General features: G+C 34.9%; 1 protein-coding gene across 1 annotated transcript in view; it reads right to left on the bottom strand.

Annotated features, from left to right (window-relative positions):
* Positions 1-23,316, bottom strand: part of LOC122038439 (protein GDAP2 homolog) — a 30,792-nt gene that overhangs the window by 1,853 nt on the left and 5,623 nt on the right. The gene's annotated exons all lie outside the window — the stretch shown is intronic.

Here is a 23,316-nt window from a genome sequence, read left to right as displayed (position 1 = left end):
TCACCCATGACCCATCTCGCTATCTTTGCCACGGGTATAGATCTAGTCGTTTGACATGTAATTTTTTTCAAAACTGAGGTAAAAAAAAAATCAAAATTTAGAACACGTGTATGGAGTCACAACAAACATTTAAAAAAAAAAATTAAATATGAATCTAATATACCTAAGATTACTCTATTGACATAATACAATATAACAATTTATATTACCCATTAATTTAATATGACTTAAATAGTATTGTTAATATAAACCCTGATTATAATATAACTTTACGATTAGCTATTCACCTTTATACTATAATTCAACATATGTAAGTTATAATATATTTAAGCTTATAGTAGAAATCGTATATAACATTAGTTTCAGTTGCATAGTGCTAATAGTGAATTGAAGGTGGTAAGAGGAAGAAGAGAGAAAAAGAAGACAATTAGATACCTAATGCAAGTTTTAAAGTATCATTCCATTCCCAACTTTTGGGTCCTTGCTTGAAAGATATGACTTTGACGTTATGATATAAAGAGTTGAGTTTAGATGAATTTATTACTTCAATATCCGTTCACATAGTTTATAGTTTATTAACTTGTAACATAATTATAGAAATTAGATAATCATCTAAATTAACTTTTATTGTATTATACCATTGTAGTTGGGATTTTCGAATTCCATTTAAAATCATTTAAAATTATGAAGTTGTCCAAGTTGTACAAAACTTTAAGTTTAATATATTTTTAAAAAATTTGCTACAAAATTTCTTAAAATTATTGAGATTTAAAAAAAAATTGTTAAAATTTCCTTATTGTCCGTCACTAAAGAACTTAGCATCTCATATATTAGATTATCTTTCACAAATATATTCCTTTTGAGTGCGCTAGATTGTTTCTACATTGCATTTTTTTTTTCGTGTTGTATCAATTGACATCAAAGCCGAATTCCAAATATAGTTATATTTCTCCATCTAAAATTCCTTTAGTTGTTTGACAATCATTCATGGTGTCCTTCATGGTTTGGCAATTATTCACAAATTCCTTCATCTAATCTAAAGTCCGAATAATGATAGCCCTTCAATCACTCCTACAAACCAATTAGCTACTGCATGAACATCGAGTCCCTACAAATCGATCTCACTCATCTCCCACTAAAAGAACAACTCAACTACGTTGCTTGCCCTCAACTGCCATGGACCAACTACAGATTGACCTTTATCTCCTAGATGGCTAGTCCCAAAGGCCCTACCTGACAAGCAAGCAACATGATCCTCTTTGGCACAACAACCTATAGTAACTAATGACCATTGGCATCCTTCCTAAATTAAGGCAACCACAATTTGTACTTAGTGCACCCAAAACAAAATGTTAACATGATTCTTAGGGCACGTGGATTGAAGAGACAGTCACTAGAGGGGGTGAATACTATTCGTGCCTGCAATAAAACCTACTCTCGTAGCAATTTGAACAAGGTCACATCAAACATACCATTCCACAATAAGACCCAAGCATTTACGTGATTTGACAGCCTCCAAGCTCCTACTCCATGACCTAATTGGTGGATCACTCCCGGAATTTTTATATTTTTTGCTTCACGGTTAGTACCAAAGGTGAAGAAACCTTTTATAAGTTGATCTCAGAAAGCAAAAGACATTCCTCAATCTTTTATTCTTGTTTTGTAACCCTTTAAACCCTTTTTGAAGCCTCCTTCCTACAACGAATTCTTCACATGGTCTCATCAGTCGGCTCTTTGTAACCATTAGTCAACTGATAGATCTATTCATTCTGTTACGACATCGTTGAATCTCTCTCCAACAGCATCAATCAATTCATCATAAGCATTAGTGAACCGCTTGTCCAAACTTTGACTAATTCCTATGGATCATGATATATATTCCCTTTGATGACTTCTTCATCCAGCTTGCATTAGTTGATTATTCAACAAAAACCCATGATTATGTTAATTTCAAAGTCAACCTTCATCTAGCCTCGAGTCTTCAACAGAAAATACAATTATGTCAATTTGTAAGTCAACTACCTGGTCAACTTTCTAACTTAGCCATCAATCGACTAAAGAAAATTTTCTCCTTTAGTCGACTAAAGAAGATCTTCTCCTTTAGTCGACTGAACGAGTCTTTTTGACGCCGGATATGATAGTGATTAGCTGACGAGAAGACAGAATTGAGGAGAAGATGATAAGAGAAACCACCTTTAGAATAAAGGATAATTAGTCAAACAAATATACATGTGTTTATATAGACTTAAGACTCTAAGACTCAAAAAAAAAAAAAAAAATCCTAATATATGGACCTAAATTAGTATCTTTTAAAGAAAGGAAAGAAAACCTCTCCAGAAAAGAAAAATTACAACAAAATTGTAACCGAAAGAAATTACCAAAACAAGATGCTTAAATAGACAAACTCTAACCCATATATACCAAAAATATGAAAAATATCCTAAATACCTAAAAACGAAAATTACTAAAAAAATAGCAAAAAGATGTTTAAAGGCTCCGAAAAGAGCCTAAATGGTCCATTTTAGTCCTAAACTTGGTGGTTACGGGTTCCCAAGTAACAAACGAAGATTTTTAAATTCTTGATTCTGAATCCCAAGTTAAAAATTATGACTCATTGAAATTCAAGGGGTCATATTAGGTTGATTCTACATTAGTCACCCCGGGTTAAAAAGAACTCCCCCTTGAGTTCATAATAGTCTCATCAGCATCCACCAATAAGGAGTCAAGCGTTTCACATTAAAAATATCAGACGTCTTCAAATGACTAGGAACGGGCATTATCGTTGATCTTCTGCAGTATCTCACATGACCAATCTTCTGATCCTTCAGCTTATTGTAATCACCAACAGGGAAACGATCACAAGCAAATACAGCCCAGACAAAATCTTCGTACTTAAAAAATACCTAACGACGATGACTGTCAATTTGAATCTTGTAATTGTTCTCATGAATTGCAATTTCACCTGTTCATGAATGCCCCGAAGATGCTCTGTCATCTCATCTACTTTAGGATTAAATCGTCCTATTCGTAGAATAGGGGCTAAGTCCATAACCCCAGATGGGTTTCGTCCATAGACAATTTCAAAAGGATTAAATCTTGTAGTCTCGTTTCTCTATCTATTGTAGGCAAACTCAGCTTGAGGTAACGCCCAATTCCACTACTTTGACTTAGTTTCGATTAGACATCTCAGAAGATTTTCCAAACTCCAATTCAGCACCTTAGTCTAACCATAGGGTGATAGGCACTGCCAAAGTTGAATTATGTTCGTAGTTTTCCCCATAAACTCTTCAAAAAATTGCTGATGAACTTGGGATCATAGTCTGAAGTTATGGATCGAGGTATGCCGTGTAAGCGCACAATCTCTTTGAAGTAAAGATGGACAATCCGGACAACATCCATAGTCTTCCTGCAAGCTACAAAGTGTGACATCTTTGAAAACTTGTCAATCATACAAGAATAGAATCCGAGGTTCATTGGGTGCGGGGTAATCCCAATATAAAATTAATGTTGACATCAAACCAAGGGGCTTCAAGAACAAGTAAAAGAGTGTACACGTACGTATGGGTGAGAATACCCTTAAACCGCTGCCATACAAAATATCGGTCTATAAAGTGAGCTACATTACTCGTTAACTTGGACTGGTAGAGATAAGAGCTAGTGTCTTGTCACACCCGAAGACCCCTCATTATGAAGCTCACTAATAATCTGGTGTCTTAATTAACAATTTGGAACACACCACGAAGTAGATAATCATTATGCAAAATAAAATCATAGGGGTGACCATCATGTACCTCTTGGAATATCCTTTCGAATGCTGTGTCAGTTACATACGTATCTGCAAAGGCATCAAAGCCTGTAACTTTGGTACTCATGGTAGTAAGTAATGAAGAGCGAAAGGGCATCTGCAATACGATTCAGACTCCTAACTTGGTATCTCAACGTAAAGGTGAACTCCTGCAGATAAGTCACTCACTTGGCATACCATCTATTCAGCTTGTGTTGACCATTGATGTACTTCAAGATTTCGTAATCAGTAAATAGGATGAACTTATTATGTACCAGGTAGTAACGTCAATGTTTCAAGGATTGAGCAATGACATAGAACTCCAAGTCATAGGAAAAATAATTTATCTTGGATTCAAACAGTTTCTCACTGAATAAAGCAACTAGACACCCAGATTGACTCAGAAACCCTCCTATAATAAAGTCAGATGCATCACAGTTCACCTCGAACAGCTGGTCAAAATAAGGAAGTGCCAGAACTCATGCCTCGGTCATCCTCTGCTTGCCCAATTGAAAACTAGTCTTGTTTCTTCATACCACTTTAAATCTCATCCTTTGAGACATTCAGTGATGGAGCAATCAAAGTGGTAAAATTTATGATGAACCAACGGTAGAAAGAAGTCTAGTCATAGAAACTCTGGACATCATGCAAAGTCCTCGACTGATGTCACTCCAAGACTGCGTCTATCTTTGCTTGAGATTATGAATGTAGTAAAGAAAGAACACTTCTTGTTGACAAAGAAGCACTCTGTTTCTAACTTTTCAAAAATAACACAAAGATTATCACAGTGGATGCCCATGTTGGACTGTAGACGAGAATGTCATCAAAGTAAACCACCACAAACATTCCCATGAAAGGCCGCAAGATTTGATGCATAAATCTCATAAATGTGCCCGGTCTTATTCTGATATGGTGGCATATGCTTTTAAAGTCATTTTTTGAGAAAATCCTAAAAACCGAATAGCTAATTCAACATGTCATCCAAGCGGGAAATTAAAAACTTGTAATTTATTGTAATCTTGTTGATGACTTGGCTGTCAACGCACATACTCTACGAGTCATCCTTCTTTAGCACTAATAAAGCAAGAACTACAAGGGGCTCATGCTCTAACGAATGTGACCCTTTTCCATCAACTCCACCTGATGCTATAATTTTTCAGCTTCCTTTAGACTGAGGCAATATGCTAGTCGATTAGGCAAACTCGATCTTGGAATAAGATCAATCTGAGGTTGGATATCTCGCATGGATGGTAGCCTAGAAGGAAGATTCTTTGGCATAAGCTCATCAAAATCCGCTAAGTTGTACTTTGGCTGGTAATTCCGTGGCTAGGGCATTGCTCTGGCATGACAGCAAAGCATAGACAACATCGTCATGCTCCATCTTATCTAAAAACCTAGTAGATATAAAAAGCAGATTAGTAGTTTTTCCTACTAGAATTGGAATGGTTTCTTCTTACCGCGGAAGGGTTTAAGTATTTTTCCGTCTATCGTGGATAACGCTGTAATCATACTACCAAGGTCGCCTCAATGGCACATGACATGAATCCATGATTACCGTATCACACCAAACACTATCCTAATATTTATTGTCAATTGAGAAAGGTATATTGTTATCTCACTGTCTTTATTTAGCCACGACAACTTATATGACTTAGGATGACGGTCCGTCTTCAACTGTATTTCTAGACAGCCTTCTCGGATACTACATTCTCACAGCTACCGCTGTCGATGATTATCTTGTAGAACTTATCCGCGACGGTGTAGATAGTGTGAAAAATATTGATTCTCAATCACTCATCCCCTGAATCACCTTTGGGAGTCAACAGACTCTTGCGAACGATCAAAGTCTCATGGCTATCACTGTAAAATATATCGTTAGCTTCATACACCAGTTCATTAATTATCACTGACTCTTCTTCCACAATGTATCCAAGAGAATTCAGCTATTTGAAGATTTTACCGATCCACCCTTAATAGATGATGATCATTGTTATGATGGATATTGGCAACTGTTAGAATAATTATATGTTAAAATAATTATAGGGGTATTTTTTGTCTTTTGGTTCATATCTTCTTTCCTATATAAAGGCCTAACTCGTGGTTCCTAAGATGCGAGATTTTAGGTTTTGCTTTGAACATGGTATCAGAGCCAAGTTAAAATCCTAATTTCTTTCCCCTCCGAATCTGCTGCGCCGTCATCCTCCCACTCCCCGTCGCGATTGTCCTTTTCCTGCTTGAACGCCTCACGTTCGCCGAGCTCTTCTTCCTTGGCGTTGCTTGAGCAGATCTTCCTACCCAGTCGGAAGCGAGTTCTCCCCGCGTCGTCTGCCTCTTCCCCATCCAGGAGAGTTTGCGCTGCGTCTCTCTTCCGCGAGTTCTCCAGCGGCACTGTCGGCTTCTCCACTCGTTTCTTTTCTTCCTCTGCCCTATCGAGGTCGCCACGTCTTCATCACCAGAGGCTCCAGCAGGATCAGCCTCGCCCTAGCCTGCCAGGCCGCTGTCGAGGGCGCTCGCATCTCCATCCTCGCCCGGAGTGTTGCCCGCCTCCAGGAGGCCCGCGACGGCATCCGCCTCGCTACCGGCGTCGAGGCCGCACAGAGCAAGCTTCCTGTTGGTTCTTCTGCCCTAGCTTCCTGCGAATCCTTCGACACTGTTGCAAAATCTTGAGTTGGATAACTAGAACATTTGGTGCTCAATGTATGAACATCTGCTTCTTTGCTATTGAGAGTTTCTTACAATTGCTGCAACTATATTTATTGTTGCCATCCAATTCTTCTGGCTAAAAAAAAAAAAAAATCGAGCAAGAGCATCCTTCAAGGAGCTGTTGTGGAAAACATCGAGACAGATATCCTTCGCCTCTGCCGTTGTTGCTTCTGTCACCCGCAGCCAACAAGAAATTTATTCCAGTAATCCGGTTCACAGTTCTATTCATGGCTACATCTGGCGAGATACCTCAATCTTTACCAACCATATCACTGCACCTCTTTCTTTCGAGCAGTTGGATGGTAAAAATTATATCTCTTGGGCATCTCACATTGAGTTTTGGCTTGTTGGATAGGGTTATGAGACACATCTCACTCAAACTGAAAAAGATGTTCAAGTTGTTGATCGTCCTCTGTGGAAGAAGGTTGACGTTCAATTGTGTTGTATTATCCGAGCCACCGTCCATCCATCTCTTAGGAATGTCTTTCGTATTCACAAAACCTGCAAAGCTGTTTGGACACAAGCTCAACAACTCTTTAGAAACACCTCTAGGCGACTCTATCAAGTTTGTGAAGATCTCATGACCATCCTCAGCGCCCATCAGATTAAGAATTCAATGTAAACTTATCTGGATTCAATCTCTAGCCTTCTGTGACTTCAATGAACTGCTCCCACCTACGACCAATCTGTTGAAGAGCTTGAAAATCGAAAGAAATTTGTTATGCCTCTGGCTTTATATGGTCTGCCTAGAGATTATTCTCATGTCCGTGACCAGATCCTGGGCAGCCCCACAGAAGCTACCATGGACAATACCTGGACGACTCTTCTCCGTGTCCCGACCAAAGTCTTGACGATGCCTTCTTCTGTTCCTGTCGACTTGTCAGCTTTGGTCTCTCGACACAAAGGACCTCCACCTCGCAAAGGTGGCAAAGGACGTCCTTGGTGTGATCACTGCTACCGACCGGGACACACGATTGATAAGTGCTGGAGTCTACATAGTCGTCCTCCTCGTGCTGCTCAGATCGTTCAGAGTTCTATTGCTTCTTCAGCTTCCACTTCACAATTAACACCGGATTCGACTTCAACACCTTCCTATACTGACTTTCTGAAATGATTTGAGGATCGTCAGGCTTCTGGTTCCATTGCTACCATCGCACACGCGGGTACTTCCTTTGCTGGCATATCTCGTTCTTCGGGTCCTTGGGTTCTTGATTCTGGGCCACCGATTATATCACTGGTAATAAATCTCTATTTTCCTCCCTCACTACTTCTGGTAATTTGCCAATGGTCACCATGGCCAATGGTTCCCAAACTCAATCCCAGGATATTGGCATTGTTCATCCTTCTTCATCTCTTTCCATTCATAATGTTCTTTATGTTCTCGGCGCTCCCTTTAATTTATTATCAATAAGTCAACTTACTTGATCTCTTGATTGTATCATTTCTTTTACTAATACATCTGTTTCCTTACAGGACCGGAGAACGGGGAGGATGATTGGCTTCAGATGTGAATCTCATGGCCTATATCGGCTTCAACAACCCTCTTTTGTTGGTTCGGCGGCGACATCTCCACTACTTATTCATGCTCAGTTGGGACATCCAGGTCTTAATAAGTTAAAAACAGTTACATCCTAGTCTTTCTCACTTAGAGTCTTTATCTTGTGACTCCTGTCAATTAGGTAAGTATGTTCGTAGTTCTTGAGAGTCGGGCTATGTCTCCTTTTGCTTTGGTTCATTCTGATGTTTGGGGTCCGAGTCGTGTTTCTTCTACAATGGGGTCAATGTATTTTGTTACTTTTATAGACGATTTTTCCCGTTGTACATGGTTATATCTAATGAAGGATCGTTCAGAATTGTTTTCTATTTTTGAATCTTTTTTTCTAGAAATAAAAACTCAATTTGGTACTTCCCTTCGAACTTTGCAAAGTGATAATGCATGCGAGTATTTATCTACTCAATTTCGTACCTTCTTGGCATCTCATGGTGTGTTGCATCGCACGTCTTGTCCTCATACCCCTCAACAGAATAGGGTTGCAGAACGCAAGAATCGTCATCTCCTTGAGATCACTTGGACTCTTCTTCTCCATTCTTATGTCCCTCATCAGTTTTGGGGTGATGTCATACTTACTGTATGTTATCTCATCAATCGCATGCCTTCATCCACTCTCCAGGGTAAAATACCTCATCAGGTACTTTATCCGCATCAGCCTCTTCATCCTCTACCACCTCGGATCTTTGGTTCTATATGTTTTGCTCATGCTCTTGATCCCGACATTGACAAACTCTCTCCTCGGTCTCATAAGTGTCTTTCTTGGGTACCCACGGTCTCAGAAAGGGCACAAGTGTTATTCCCCTACTCTTCGTCGGTACTTCATCTCTGCTGATGTCACATTCTTTGAGTCGGTTTCTTTTTTTGGTCCCTTCGCTTCACAGGCCGAGGTTTCTCACTCTCTACCTGCACCAGTAACTATCTTTTGTCCTCCGGAGGCGCCTCTATCATCTCCAGCCTCGTCTCCTCCTTTGCAGGTTTATCAACGTCGTCCTCGTTCTGCTTTGCCGCCGACCAACACTGATACTGTCGTAGGCACATCTTTGGAGCCAAGTCTTTCACCGTTTCCTCCGGTTCCATCTCCTGACTCTGATGTTCCTATTGCACTTCGGAAGGGTATGCGTTTCACTCGTAATCCTTCTCCTCACTATGTTTCTTTGAGCTATCATCGTCTTTCTCCATCCTATTATTATTGTTTGTCTTTCTTGTCGTCTGTTTCTCTTCCAAAGACTGTAGGTGATGCCTTTGCCCATCCAGGATGGTCTCCTTGCAACCATTTGATCACTCTTGACCTGCTCCGAGCCTCTCTGTAAGCATTCAGTTACTCTTGACCTGCTTAGAGCCTTTCCTTCAAGCATTCGATCACTCTTACTAAAAGAGGCTCCGAAAAGGACCTAAACGATGTTTGTTTTGGCCGAAACTTGACAGTTACGGGTTCCTCGGTAACAAATATAGATTTTTAAATTCTGCATGCGTAAGCGGTGACACCTAATTCCGAGTCCCGAGTCATGATCATTTGAAGTTCACGAAGTCATATTGGGTTGATCTTGCATTAGAACTCGTAACTGCCAAGTTTCGGGCCTAAAAAGCACGATTTAGGCTCTTTTCGAAGCCTATGAACATTTCTTTGCTATTTTTAGTAATTTTCATTTTTATGCTATCTAGGGTATTTTTAGTATATATGATTTAGGGTTTGTCTATTTAAGCATCTTGTTTTAGTAATTTCTTTTTATTATAATTTCTATCATAAATTTTCCTTTCTTGGAAAAGCTTTCTTTCCTTTTTTACAAGATATAAATTGAGGTTCATGTATGAAGATTTATTTCCTTTCTTTGAGTATTAGGGTTTTGAGTCTATATAAATACTTGTTATTTGTTTAAGGAGATTCTGAATAAAAGAATTTCCTTTTGGTGGTTTCTTTTTTTGCTTACTACTCAATTCCATATTCTCGTCATCCTGTAAGATAATTATTATCCTGTCCAACGTCTGTTGATATCAGAGCTGATATAAACTTCAATTCTTATCTTAGAAAGAAAGCCTTTTCAAAAAATAAAAATTTATAATAGAAATTCTAATAAAAAGAATTTTTAAATAGACAAACCTTAACTCATATATATATATATATATATACCCTAAATACTATAAAAATAAAAATTACTAAAAATAACAAAAAAGATGTTCAGAGGCTTCGAAAAGGGCCTAAATGATACTTTTGAGGCCTGAAACTTGACGATTTTGGGTTCCGATGTAGGATCAACCTAATATAACCCCTTGAACTTCACAGACTCATAACTTTTGACGCAGGATTCGGAATCAGGCTCTATCATCACTCATACATGTAGAATTTAAAATTTGCGTTTGTTATCGTGGAACCTGTAACTGCCAAGTTTCATATCCAAAAAGCACCGTTTAGGCTCTTTTCGGAGTCTTTGAACATTTTTTTGCTATTTTAAGTAAGAGAGATCGGATGCTTGAGAGGAAGGCTCAAAATAGGTCAAGAGTGACTGGATGCTTGTAGAGAGGTCCAAAACAGATCAAAAATCACCGAATGTTTATGGGGAGGCTCGAAGGCGGCCAAGAGTGATCGGATGCTTGTGGGGACGCCTGAAACAAATCAAGAGTGACCGGATGCTTGCGAGGAGGCCCGAAGCAGGTCAAGAGTGGCTGGATGCTTGAGCGAAGGCCCAAACCATGAGAATAATGGTGGTCATTCGTTTGAGAGGAAAATTGTTGTGAATACAATCAAAGTCCCACATTGAAAATACATGAAAAAAATTATGAATTTAAAAGATAAAAGATATCTCCATTGCTATCAGACCTTTTAGATAGAGCCCAAAAATAAATTTTAAGTCCAAAGTAAACAATATAATATCATTGTAGAGGTATGTGAATTCTTTTGATTCTAACAAGTGTTATTCATAGTCCAGACCGGATGTTATGTAAGGTACCCTTGAACAAAGTTGAAGGGAGGTCCAAAGCAGGTCAAGAGTGACCGGATGTTTGAGGGGAAGACCCGGAGCAAATTAAGAGTGATCGGATGTTTGTGGGGAGGCCCGAAGAAAATCAAGAGTGACCGAATATTTACAGGGAGATCCAGAGCAAATTAAAAGTGACCAGATGCTTGGGGGAGACCTTAAAAATGAGAGTAATGGTGAAAGAATCGATAAGAATACAATCAAAGTCAAATATTGGAAATACACAGAAAAAATCATAAGTTTAAAAGAAGAAAATATCTTCATTGGTATAAGACATTTATGGTGCGTTTGGTTGGGGGTTATCCTTGATAATCTTAGTTATCCATTCAAGGTTATCAATAAAAACTCTGTTTAGTTTAGATAATCGATGATTCAAGCATGCTCGACACGTCAGCAAAAGGGGCATGCAACCTGGATTCGAAAAATTAAGGTTTTTCCTAATTCCGGGGTTAATGATTTTTTTTTTTATCAAAAATACCCTCCGATAAGAGAAACGTAAAAAAAAAATAAAAAACCCATAAAAAATAATAATAAATTAAAAAATTTAAAAACATTAAAAAAATAAAAAAAATAGAAAAAAACATTAAAAATAGGAAAAAAAACATAAAAGAAATAAAAAATAAAATATATATAAAAAATAAAAAAAACATTAAAAATATAAAAAAAAATAAAAAACCATAAAAAAATTAAAAAACATAAAAATAAAAAGAACGTAAAAAATAGAAAGAACATAGAAAAACCAAAAAATAATAAAAATGTATAAAAAATTTTAAAAAATAAAAAAGTAAAAAACTTTAAAAAATAAAAAAAATACAAAAATTTAAAAAACGTAAAAAATAATAAAATTTAAAATTCAAAAATGTAAAAAGATAAAAAAATGTAAAAAAGAAAATCATAAAAATACATTAAAAAAATGAAAAATGTGAAAAAGAAAAAGTAAAAAAAACCTAAAAAAAGGAATAATAATAATAATAATAATAATATATGCATAATTGGTTTTGTAACTGAGGGTAATACAGTAAAATATTAAGTTAGGTTATTCATTAAAATCTTCAAACAAACAAGTTTTTGTTGCATTACCTAGGTTGAATCAAACAACATTTGGTTATATTTTATTCCCCATAACCTTGGTTATGTGATTATCTGGTAATCATATAACCAAGGTTATACATGATAACTTGAATCAAATGCACCCTTAGGGTAGAGTCCAAAACAAATCTATAAGGACTTAGGCCAAAAAAAGACAATATCATACCATTATGGAGATATGTGAATTCTTTTAGTTCTAAGAACTTATATAGACTAAAAACTCTAAGACGTGTAAAAAATAAAAAAAAATCTTAACAAAAAAGAAAAATCCTAAAAAAAAAAAGAGCAACCCGATGCACGAAGCTCCCGCCATGCGGGGTCCCGGGGAAGGATCCATTGTACGTAGCCTTACCCTACTTTTTGCAAGAGGTTGTTTCTAGGATTCGAACCCGTGACCTTTTGATCACATGGCAACAACTTTACCGTTGCGCCAAGACTCCCCTTCAAAGAAAAATCCTAAAAGAAAGGAAAAAATTCTATCCGACTCCAATTCTAAAAATTTAAATGGATTAAAAATACTAAAAAATAAAAGATATAGATTATCAAAAATACCTAAAGTACCAAAAAAATAAAAAGTTACAAAAAAAAATATTTTACTAAAAATAATAAAAAATCCAAAGAATCCTCCTGATGATGTCACCCTAAGTTGAAAAAACTCATCCTTGAGTTCAGAGTAGTGCTAGGTGGTAGCCTAGGAGGGTGATCATCTGATACCAACTCGATAAAAGCTATTAGCAGCTGTTGGACTTTGGGAATCCTCGTCGATCCACCGATGATCATGACATCATGGGCACTGGTTTGTCTTTGCGTCCTTTAAGCACTTCTTGTGCCTCTGAATGATCCAATAACATGACACCAAATGAAAAGACATCCGATTTATCAGTGAGTTTTTGTGGCAATGCATATTCAGGGGCCAGATAACCAAATGTTCCCATAACTCTCGTTGAGACATGCGTATTTAGGGGTCAGATAACTAAATGTTCTCATAACTCATTGAAACATGCGTATTCAGGGGCAAGTAACCAAATTATCCTGCGGGCTATTGAATTTGTTAATTTATGGACGAATATCGAAAATAATCTTCTACAATATGTTGATTCGAAGAGGAATACCAAGAAATTGAAAGATAATGGCACTGCTAAAAAAATATTATTAATCCAAAAAACTTCTCCATTGATCAATAAATTTTTGCTTTTTTAATCAGCAAAATCATGTTTCCTGCATTGGATAGCCTTATGTTCACTACAACGATAACACATAGGGACCTTAGAATTAACCTATGATCGCTACTATGAAGGATTCATGAGGGCGAACTAACCGATTGTTTTGGTCGCCTCTACCCACTGGCTTCCAATTCTGCTACTTTTCAACCATCAATACACACTGGTAGGCCTCTGAAACCGTCAACGAATTAAGGCTGAGGACATCTTGCAAGGCTAGATGCAACCCCCTTAAGTTTTGTGCCACCATGTGCTCCATCTCGGACAAGTCGTTTTAGGAAACCACTTGGACGAACACATCCGTATATTCATCGACTGATCTTGCGCCCTGTCTCAACGAGTGAAGTCGTTGAACAAAGTTTAGTGTAGTCGAAAGGAAGTGTTCCCTCATCTTCTTTTTCATCTTCTCCCAATTAGTTATTTGAAATTTGCCCTATTTGTCCCGTGAGTGTTGCATTTGTTCCCACTAAGCCGATGTTCGTCCCTTAAGTATAACGACAATCAACTTTACCTTCATCCAATCCAGAACTTGCTTATAGTCAAAGATACACTCAACTTCAGTGATCAAATCAACGAAGCCGAAGCCCTCTTCTTGCAACATACCAGAAAACTCAAGCAATTCAACCCGAAAACTAAGGTATCCGTAGGATTGTTCCTATTATGCAGTTCGCTGGTGATAAGGGTTCTCGAAGGTAGACTTAGCTTAAGGGTTATCGAAGGTAGATTCAGATCCACGATATGAGATCTCACTATTTTCACGCATTCGCACCTCTTCCGCTAGACGCTAGGTTAAATTTAATGATAAGGGTTCTCGAAGGTAGACTTAGCTTAAGGGTTATCGAAGGTAGATTCAGATCCACGATATGAGATCTCACTATTTTCACGCATTCGCACCTCTTCCGCTAGACGCTAGGTTAAATTTAAAACTTGCCTTCATAAATTCGAATTCGTCAACTTATAAACGCTACGATTACTGTGTTTGGCTTCCTCAATCAGAACCTGTTTATTGTTGCGACCGTGACCACGACAACCTTCCATTGAAGTTGATTTGCCAACTGACAAAATAGTGATTATCCTGCGGGCTGATGAGAACACGAAATTGAGGAGAAGACAAAAGAGAAATCACTAAAAAAAGACTTTTTTATTCAGAATAAAGGATAATTTCTCAAACAAATATACAAGTGTTTATATAGACTGAATACCCTATGACTCAAAGAAAGGAAAGAAATTCTAATATATGAACATCAATTTCTATCAGAAATTACTAAAACAGGAGACTTAAATAGACAATCCTTAATCCATATATATCAGAAATACTAAAAATACCCTAAATATTATAAAAATAAAAATTACTAAAATAGCAAAAAGATGTTTAGAACTCTAAAAATAGCCTAAATGGTGTTTTTTTTTTTTGCCTGAAACTTAGCTGTTACGAGTTCCCCGATAACAAAAGTAGATTTTTAAATTCAGCATGCGTGGGCACTAACAAAATTTGATTCTGAATCCTAATTCAAAAGTGATGACCATTTGAAGTTGAAGAGGTCAGATGGGATTGATCCTACATCACCTTTAGTTGACTGGTATGCCAACTATTATCGATTTAACGGTCGACACTATCTAAGTTGAAATCTACCTATACATGAGCACATTTTCTTTCAAATCTCAGCTCATGTCTTCCACTATGAGGCCTTCCGTCATTCTTCTCGTCCCTTTGATGCACCAAATCCTCAGCTCACTTCTCGTACCAACTTTCTCACTTCGCTTAGCCGCCTCCAACAATCTCCTATCAAATTTCTCATCCCTCGAATGTAATAAACCCTCAGCTCGCTCCTCGTGTTATCCTTCAGGCTCCACTCGCATGATTCCATTTTAGACATAGTCACACTTCGATGCTCTTCGTCTTGCAATCATACTATCCTTCTTCAATCTACATGAATTCGAGTCATTGAGTAATCACGACATTCAACAAGTCAAGTCATCTCAATTTGTATTCGCTAAGTCCTGCATAATCAAAAACACATTAAATCATGAGGCAATATCTAACTTAAACCCTTTGCTTAAACATCAAGACTCATGGTCGCACGAGCCTACTTAGGACATGATTACACCAACAATCTTCCCATTTTGATGTTCGACGGAAAAAATAAAATATACAAAAATGCAACAAAGTTGAAACTAATCTTAGGCTCCCCTTCACTCAAGCTCTGCCAAAAAAAAACTTTAAAACCTTAAAGTTTCACATCTCCCCCTAAACACAAGGATTTAATCCCTCAACTTAAACTACATCCATCTCCCCCTTTGATAACATTAAAAATATTGCACCATGTCAACCGTGAAATGGAATGTTTCTACTCTTGTTTAATGTCAGTTAAATTAAACAGTTAACAACTTACTAGAAACCAAAATTATATTGTAAATGTTAAATAATTTATCACTACTATGTTATATGGAGTTGAATGTTAAGTTATGAACAAGAATACGAGTAAAAGATGAGAGTTGTAAAGATCAGAATATTAAGATGATAAGTAAATGTATGAACATGCGAGGATTGACAGAATAAGAAATGAAAACATTAGAGAGAAAATCAAAGTTGCGTCTATTGAGGTAAAACTCCAAGAGACAGGTTTAAGTTGATATGAACATATATTTAAACGATAAATAAATGTCTCAATTAGACCATATGAGAGCAATGCAAATATGCACATTAATGAAGGATGTGAGACTAAAGAAAACTTGATTAACAATAATAAACATCATAAAATTCATTTAAATATAAATGAGGATATAGTAAGGAATCGATTTTAATGGTGTAGTGGAATCTATATAGCTGACTCCACTTAGTGGGATAAAAGTTTATTTGTTGTTGTTCAAAAATTTACCACAGCTTCTAGAAAAATTCAAAAATCATACTAAAAAAATTTATAAACAAATTTTTTTACAAATTAATTTATAGCAAAAAAAAAAATATTTTGAAAAATCATACTAATTTTCAAAAAATAACTTAATTTTGATAAATTCCATAAATAAAAAAAAAGTAACATCTCAGTTTGCTTCTAGTTCTTCAATTCCAACTATTTTATTGTGAGATCAAGCAATGCTATCTAATATCTAAAATACCAATTCAACCATATAGTTGATTTGAATGTAAGCCACATGATTGCTAGTCTTAGGATTCTCAGAGTTAATAATTGATTTTAGAATCCAAAATAAATTAGGGCGAACTAAATTAATCAGAAACCTTTTCGAAATTAATTTTATCCAACCCTTCCTAATTTTGGATTGTCCATTAGCAATTTTACTATGAAATTCATCCTTAGGTTTACTAATTGTACTTAAATTATTTAAATTTCTTCTAAGATAACCTCTTCAAGGTTTTTGGCGCTTTCCTTAGCCTTATGTTTTCAATTTCGAATACTTCAAAACTAGCCTTAGGTGATGACTTTTCTAATTTTTCTTCTAGTACACCAATACATTCTTTAAATGCAAATTCTTTCTTCTAACTTTGTATAAAGATTTAGACAATGAAGAAATTGCACTAAATAAATCTTTAGAAGATAAATTTCTAGTATCACCATGTCGTCCGACTCATAATGTGTAGTCCCCCCTTATAGTTTTCCTAACTACACCAAGGGCTTATTTGGTCAAAATCGAACCGACCGAATCGAATAGACCGAAAATCGAACAAATTAATTTTTTTTTGAACCAACCAAACCGAACCGACCGAATCGATAAAATATCGGCCAATTCGATTTTTGACCGAATTAACCGAAATTTTAAAACCTTATTCGGTTTTAACTAAAAAAATCAAGATTTTATTTAATTAATTAAATTTTTAAATAAAAAATAATTAAATTAATATTCTTATTCGGTTTATTTGGTTTAACTAAATTACAAAATTTAAAATCGAAACCGAACCGAATTAACAAAAAATCAAGCAAATTTTTTTTTTACAAAAAAACTAAAACCGAATTAACCAAACCGAATTTCTAAATTCGATTGGTTCTGTTCGGTTCATTCGGTTTTACCGAATTTTTGCTCACCCCTAACTATACCTATTATTTTGTCCCTTAATGACCTATTTACAATAATACCTACTTCATTTGTCATTTTACTTTTTTGTATGCATCATCTATTATCTTTTCCTTCTCCCCTGCCTATTTTGTCTCTTATAAACACAATATTAATTTTTCTCCTAATTATTGTATCTACTACCTCTCCATTTACCAATGAGCATTTATATGTTTCACGTTTCAAATTTAAGAGAATCGGTATTCCTATAATATTTGTTAGTATCTAATTTAAGGTGTGATAACTCTTAAATATTTAACATTACATTGAAGTTCTCATAGATATGGTTCTTTGGAATGGACGTGGAATGGTCGAAATGGGTGTTTTGGCATGGGAGGGCCTCATGCCGTGTCAAATTTTCAGTAAATAACGTTGGTTGCTATAGGACGACGTTCTTACGGAAAAAAAAAAATGAAACGGAACAACTTGAGATTTTGGATTCTTTTTTTACGATTTTGTTTGCTTTTAAGATGGATTTGCTTTTACTTTGATTCTTTTTTTAATGTTTTGTTTGTATTCAAAGAAAGGGACCCTAAGGTAAGCTGCTACCGTGTGACCTAAAGGTTACAAGTTTGAGTCTCGAAACAACCTCTTGGAAAGCAAGGTATGGCTGGTTACAATAGACCCTTTCCCAAGACCCGCATTGACGGGAACTTCATGCACCGGACTATCATTTTGTTTGTATTCAAAGAAAAAAAGGCATTTGATATGCATCACACCTGTTTTTTTTAGCATTGAAATTTCAACGTGAAGATATTCATTTTTTGCTTAGGATAGCTCCATTATATGATTTCTTTTATAATCATTTCCAATATATTCAACAAACAATTTGTTTAAGGTAAGTTTTTGAATTTTTTTTCTTTTGTGGACATATTGAAAGAAACTATGAACATAATTAGCGTATATGCACCACAAGTAGGATTAGATGAAGCTACCAAATCAAGGTTTTGGGAGGACTTAGATGAGATATTACAAAATATTCCACCAAGTGAAATGATTTTAATAGGAGGTGATCTAAATGGGCATGTCGGAGTGAAAAATGAGGAATATGAGAGAGTACATGGGAGCTATGGGTTTGGAACGAGGAATGAGGAAGGGAAAACTATATTAAATTTTGCGATAGCATATGACCTTATATTAGCTAATACGATTTTTAAGAAAAGAGAAGAACACTTAGTCACATTCAAAAGTGGGAATAATAAATCGCAAATTGACTTTCTTATGGTTAGGAAGAAGGATAGAAAGATTTGTAAAGATTGCAAAGTCATCCCTGGAGAAAGCTTAACTACCCAACATAGGGTAGTAGTGTTAGATATACGCCTCAAACATAGTATCAATAGAAAGAAAATATATACAATTCCTAGAATTAAGTGGTGGAAGTTAAAGGATGGGAAACAAAATATATTTAAGGAGAAGGTAGAAGTACAAGCATTAGGTGATTCTAATACAACATGGGATAAGATGACATCAAAGTTGAAAATAGTAGCTAAGAGTGTACTCGGTGAGTCAAAGGGACATGCACCACTAAGTAAAGAATCTTGATGGTGGAATGAGAAAGTACAAGAGAAAGTAAAGGAAAAACGAATAGCTTATAAGGAATTATATATTTGTAAGAACAAGGAAAACTTAAAAAAATATACAATAGCCAAGAAAGAAGTTAAGAAAGTAGTGAGTGAAGCAAAAAAATGAAACTTTTGAACGGTTATATCAAAAATTGGATACAAAAGAAGGGGAAAGAGATATTTATAAAATCGCTAAAGTAAGAGAAAGGAAAACAAGAGATCTTAGCCAAATAAAATGTATTAAAGATGAATGTAATAGGGTATTAGTAAATGATAGAGAAATAAAAGAGCGGTGGAAGAGGTATTTTCATCAACTTTTTAATGAAGGTTTAGGTGACCAACTTAACTTAAGTAATTTAATTAGGTCAAATGAGCATAGAAATTTTAATTTTTATCGTAGAATTCAAACTTCAGAAGTAAAACAAACTTTAAATGAGATGCACAATGGAAAAGCCGCTGGACGAGATGATATTCCGATAGAGGTATGAAAGTGCTTAGGGAAACAAGGTATTGAATGACTTACAAAATTATTTAACATGATATTGAAAACAAAAAGAATGCCTGATCAATAGAGGATAAGTACTCTAGTTCCCTTATATAAGAACAAGGGAGACATACAAAATTGTGCAAACTATAGGGGTATTAAACTAATGAGTCATACTGTGAAACTTTGGGAAAAAATAATAGAAAAAAGATTAAGGAAGGAGACCACAGTGATAAAAAATCAATTTGGGTTCATGTTGGAAGGTCGACAATAGAAGTCCCTTATATAAGAACAAAGGAGACATACAAAATTGCGCAAACTATAGGGGTATTAAACTAATGAGTTGAAACTTTGGGAAAAAGTAATAGAAAAAAGATTAAGGAAGGAGACCACAGTGACAGAAAATCAATTTGGGTTCATGCTGGAAGGTCGACAATAGAAGCTATACATCTCTTTAGACAATTAATTGAAAAATATCGGGAGTGAAAACAAGATCTACATATGGTATTCATTGACTTAGAAAAAGCTTATGATAGAGTCGAGAATTATAGAAAAGAGAGGTATTAGCGTAACATATATCAACTAATTAAGGATATGTATGAGGATGTAACGACCAAAGAAGACTTCAGAGGGAGTAACTGAAATATTTCCAATAAAGATAGGGTTACATCAAGGATCACCCCTAAGTCCCTATCTTTTTACACTAATTATGGACGGACACATTCAAGATACAGTACCGTAGTACATATTGTTTGCAGATGATATTATTTTGGTAGATGAGACACGTGAAGGAGTAAATGCTAAGCTAGAATCTTGAGGAGAAACACTAGAAGTGAAAGGTTCCATGCTTAGTAGATTAAAGACAAAATATATGGAATTTAAATTTAGTAATATTAGAAGTAATGAAACAATTGTTAAGATAAGAGAGGACGAATTATCTAGAATTGAGAGCTTTAAATATTTAGGATCATTTATACAAAACGATGGAGGAATTGAGAGAGACGTCTTACATAAAATACAAACAGAATGATTGAAATGAAGGAGGGTGTCGAGTGTTTTATGTGATCATATAGTACTTTTAAAATTTAAAAGGATGTTCTACAAAATGGCGGTTAGACCTTCTATATTATATGACGTTGAACGATGAGCTATGACTTGAGCACATGAGCAGAAGATGAGAGTTGCAGAGATGAGGATGTTAAGGTGGATGTACAGATATACGAGAATGGACAAAATAAAAAATGAGAGCATTAGAGAGAAAGTCGGAGTTGTATCTATTGAGGGAAAACTGTGAGAGACACGTTTAAGATGGTACAGACACGTACTTAGACACCAATAAATGCTCCAGTTAGGCGATGTGAAACTATGATAAACATGCATATCAAACGAGGAAGAGGAAGACCAAAAAAGACTTGGTTAGCAACAATAAAATAAGATAAAATTTATTTAAATATAGATGATGATATAATAGGAGATAGAACTCAATGGCGTAAAAGGATTCATACAGCCAACCCCACCTAGTGGGAAAAGGCTTGGTTGTTGTTATTGTTGTTGTAAGTTTTTGAATTTTTTTATTTTAATCTATTGTGTTATTAAGAATTCTTTATTTTTATGTGGTTTAAATATAAAATATTAGTTATATATTTTTATCATATAACCATGATTATAACCAAATTATTAATTAAATAGAAATAGAATGTAGTGTTCAATGTGAAGAACTATGATATGATTGTTTATCATTTATTTTTATTATCTTGTTTAGTGTTTTAAGCACATCCTCAATCTATTAACACATCATTAAATATTCAATATGTGATTCTTGAATTACCAATACTCTATAAGTTTAAAAATCTAATTATGAATAAATAATAGTTTATTATATGAGTTTTTTTAAAGTTTATGAGTTAAAATTATGTATCATTATTTATTTATTTAGAATGACACTAAACCCGATATTGGTTGACAATTTAGTCAAATGGTCAATGATAACTGTAAAACAATATGATGTAAATTTTGTGAAAAAATTATAATAGGAGGAATTATGAGATTAAAATAGCATATTGACATTATTAGAAATGTCGAGGCATGTCACAAAACTCTTAAGGAAATATCATTAATGTTACGAAAACATCTTCAACACTTTAAGGCAACTAGAAATTTAATACCAAGAAAAAAAATAGCCTTAGAGTTAATTACACAAAACACACGTGTATCAGAAAATGATAGTAGTCGTGAAGATTATATTGAATATAAAATCGAGAATTACAAAAAGCTATCAAAGAAAGTCATAAACGATGCGTAGTCACTATGGTCAAGGAAAACAATATATAAATAATATTTTAAATTCGTGTGTACATATTTTATAAATTTAAAATACTTAACTACTCCAAATTCAATAATGGTAGGATTTTCTGGTGTTGGTTCTTTGTCAATCTTAGATCTTGGTTTGAAAAAAGGATCTCTCAAAAAAGCCACTAATACTTTTATGTTTCCCACGAAATATAAATATTAAAAATTGATTTGGTGCTAAAAAAGTAAAAGATGTGGGTAAGAAAATATCAAAATGGTTCATATATAGTGTTATTCCATTTAATACAGTAGATAATAGTCCATACTATCAATCCATGATAAACATCATTGTTGGGGCTGGAACAAGAAAAAAAGGTCCGACGCCAATTGGTGGTGTTTATTTTCAAGAGGAGGTGGATGAGATAAATGAAGATTTGAGCACTTTAAAATCAAAATAGCCAAAGTATGGATGCAGAATAATGTGCGACGTTTAGAGCAGTGCAACAAGCATCCAATTATAAATTTTATGATATATTGTGACTGCAACATGATATTTCATGGTTCTGTTAATTGCACCAACAAAGCAAAGATCGTTGATTTTATTTATTTTTGTTAAATAAAATTTTTGATGAAATCGAGGAGGAAAATGTTGTGCATGTGGTCACAAACAGTGAAGGTGCAAATAAGGATGTTGGTGACAAATTGATGATAGAAAACCGCATTTGCTTTAGTCTCCTTGTACAACACACTATCAATCTCATGCTAGAGGATGTTGGCAACATGATGAAAGCAAAAAAGTGTGTTGACAAAGCCAAGCAAATAACAAGCTTCATATATAATAATGATAAAGTTGTGAATTTAATAAAAACATTTATAAATGACCGAGAATTATTAAGACCAAGAATAACTTGATTTACAACAAAATTTATTCCAATTGAATGCCTTGTTCGACATTCTTCATATTTAAAATGAATGTGCACTTCTGGTATTTGGGAAACATATAATAACACAAGCAAAAGAAGGAAAGAAACAGAAAAAATTACAAATATCATAATAGATGGAAGATTTTGGAAGAGGGCTAGTGATATTTGTGTTGCAATTGGACCATTAGTAAAACTTTTGAAATTAGTTGACCAAGATAAAAAAAATAATAATGTCAATTGTCTACAAAGCAATGGATAGAGCAAAAATGACAATAAAAAATAATCCTGGAGATCAACAATCATATTGGGATATTATTAATAATCAATGGTATAATCAATAGCACTAACATCTACATGTTGCGAGTAACCATATAATTTATTTATTTAAATTGTATAGTACAAAGTATATCATCAAAATCATTTACAAATTCCTTATTTTTAATTTTTAATATCGTATTGATATTTCAGCATATTTCCTAAACCCGTTACTTGAATATTTCGGAATTTGTGTTTATAATGATGAAGTTAAATGAGGATTAAAGGTTGTAATCAAGAGATTGGAGCCAGAGTTAAATGCACAAGCTTCAATGGTGAGGTAAACTTTTTTTATGTTCCTATATTTTTTTTTTCCAAACATAAACAATAATTATTTGTTCTCTCTCATATAGAA

This window comes from Zingiber officinale, chromosome 1A (assembly GCF_018446385.1).
Source record: "Zingiber officinale cultivar Zhangliang chromosome 1A, Zo_v1.1, whole genome shotgun sequence".
Taxonomy (NCBI): domain Eukaryota; kingdom Viridiplantae; phylum Streptophyta; class Magnoliopsida; order Zingiberales; family Zingiberaceae; genus Zingiber; species Zingiber officinale.
The sequence above is the reverse complement of the archived record's forward strand: the minus strand, read 5'-3'. Positions and strand labels throughout refer to the sequence as shown.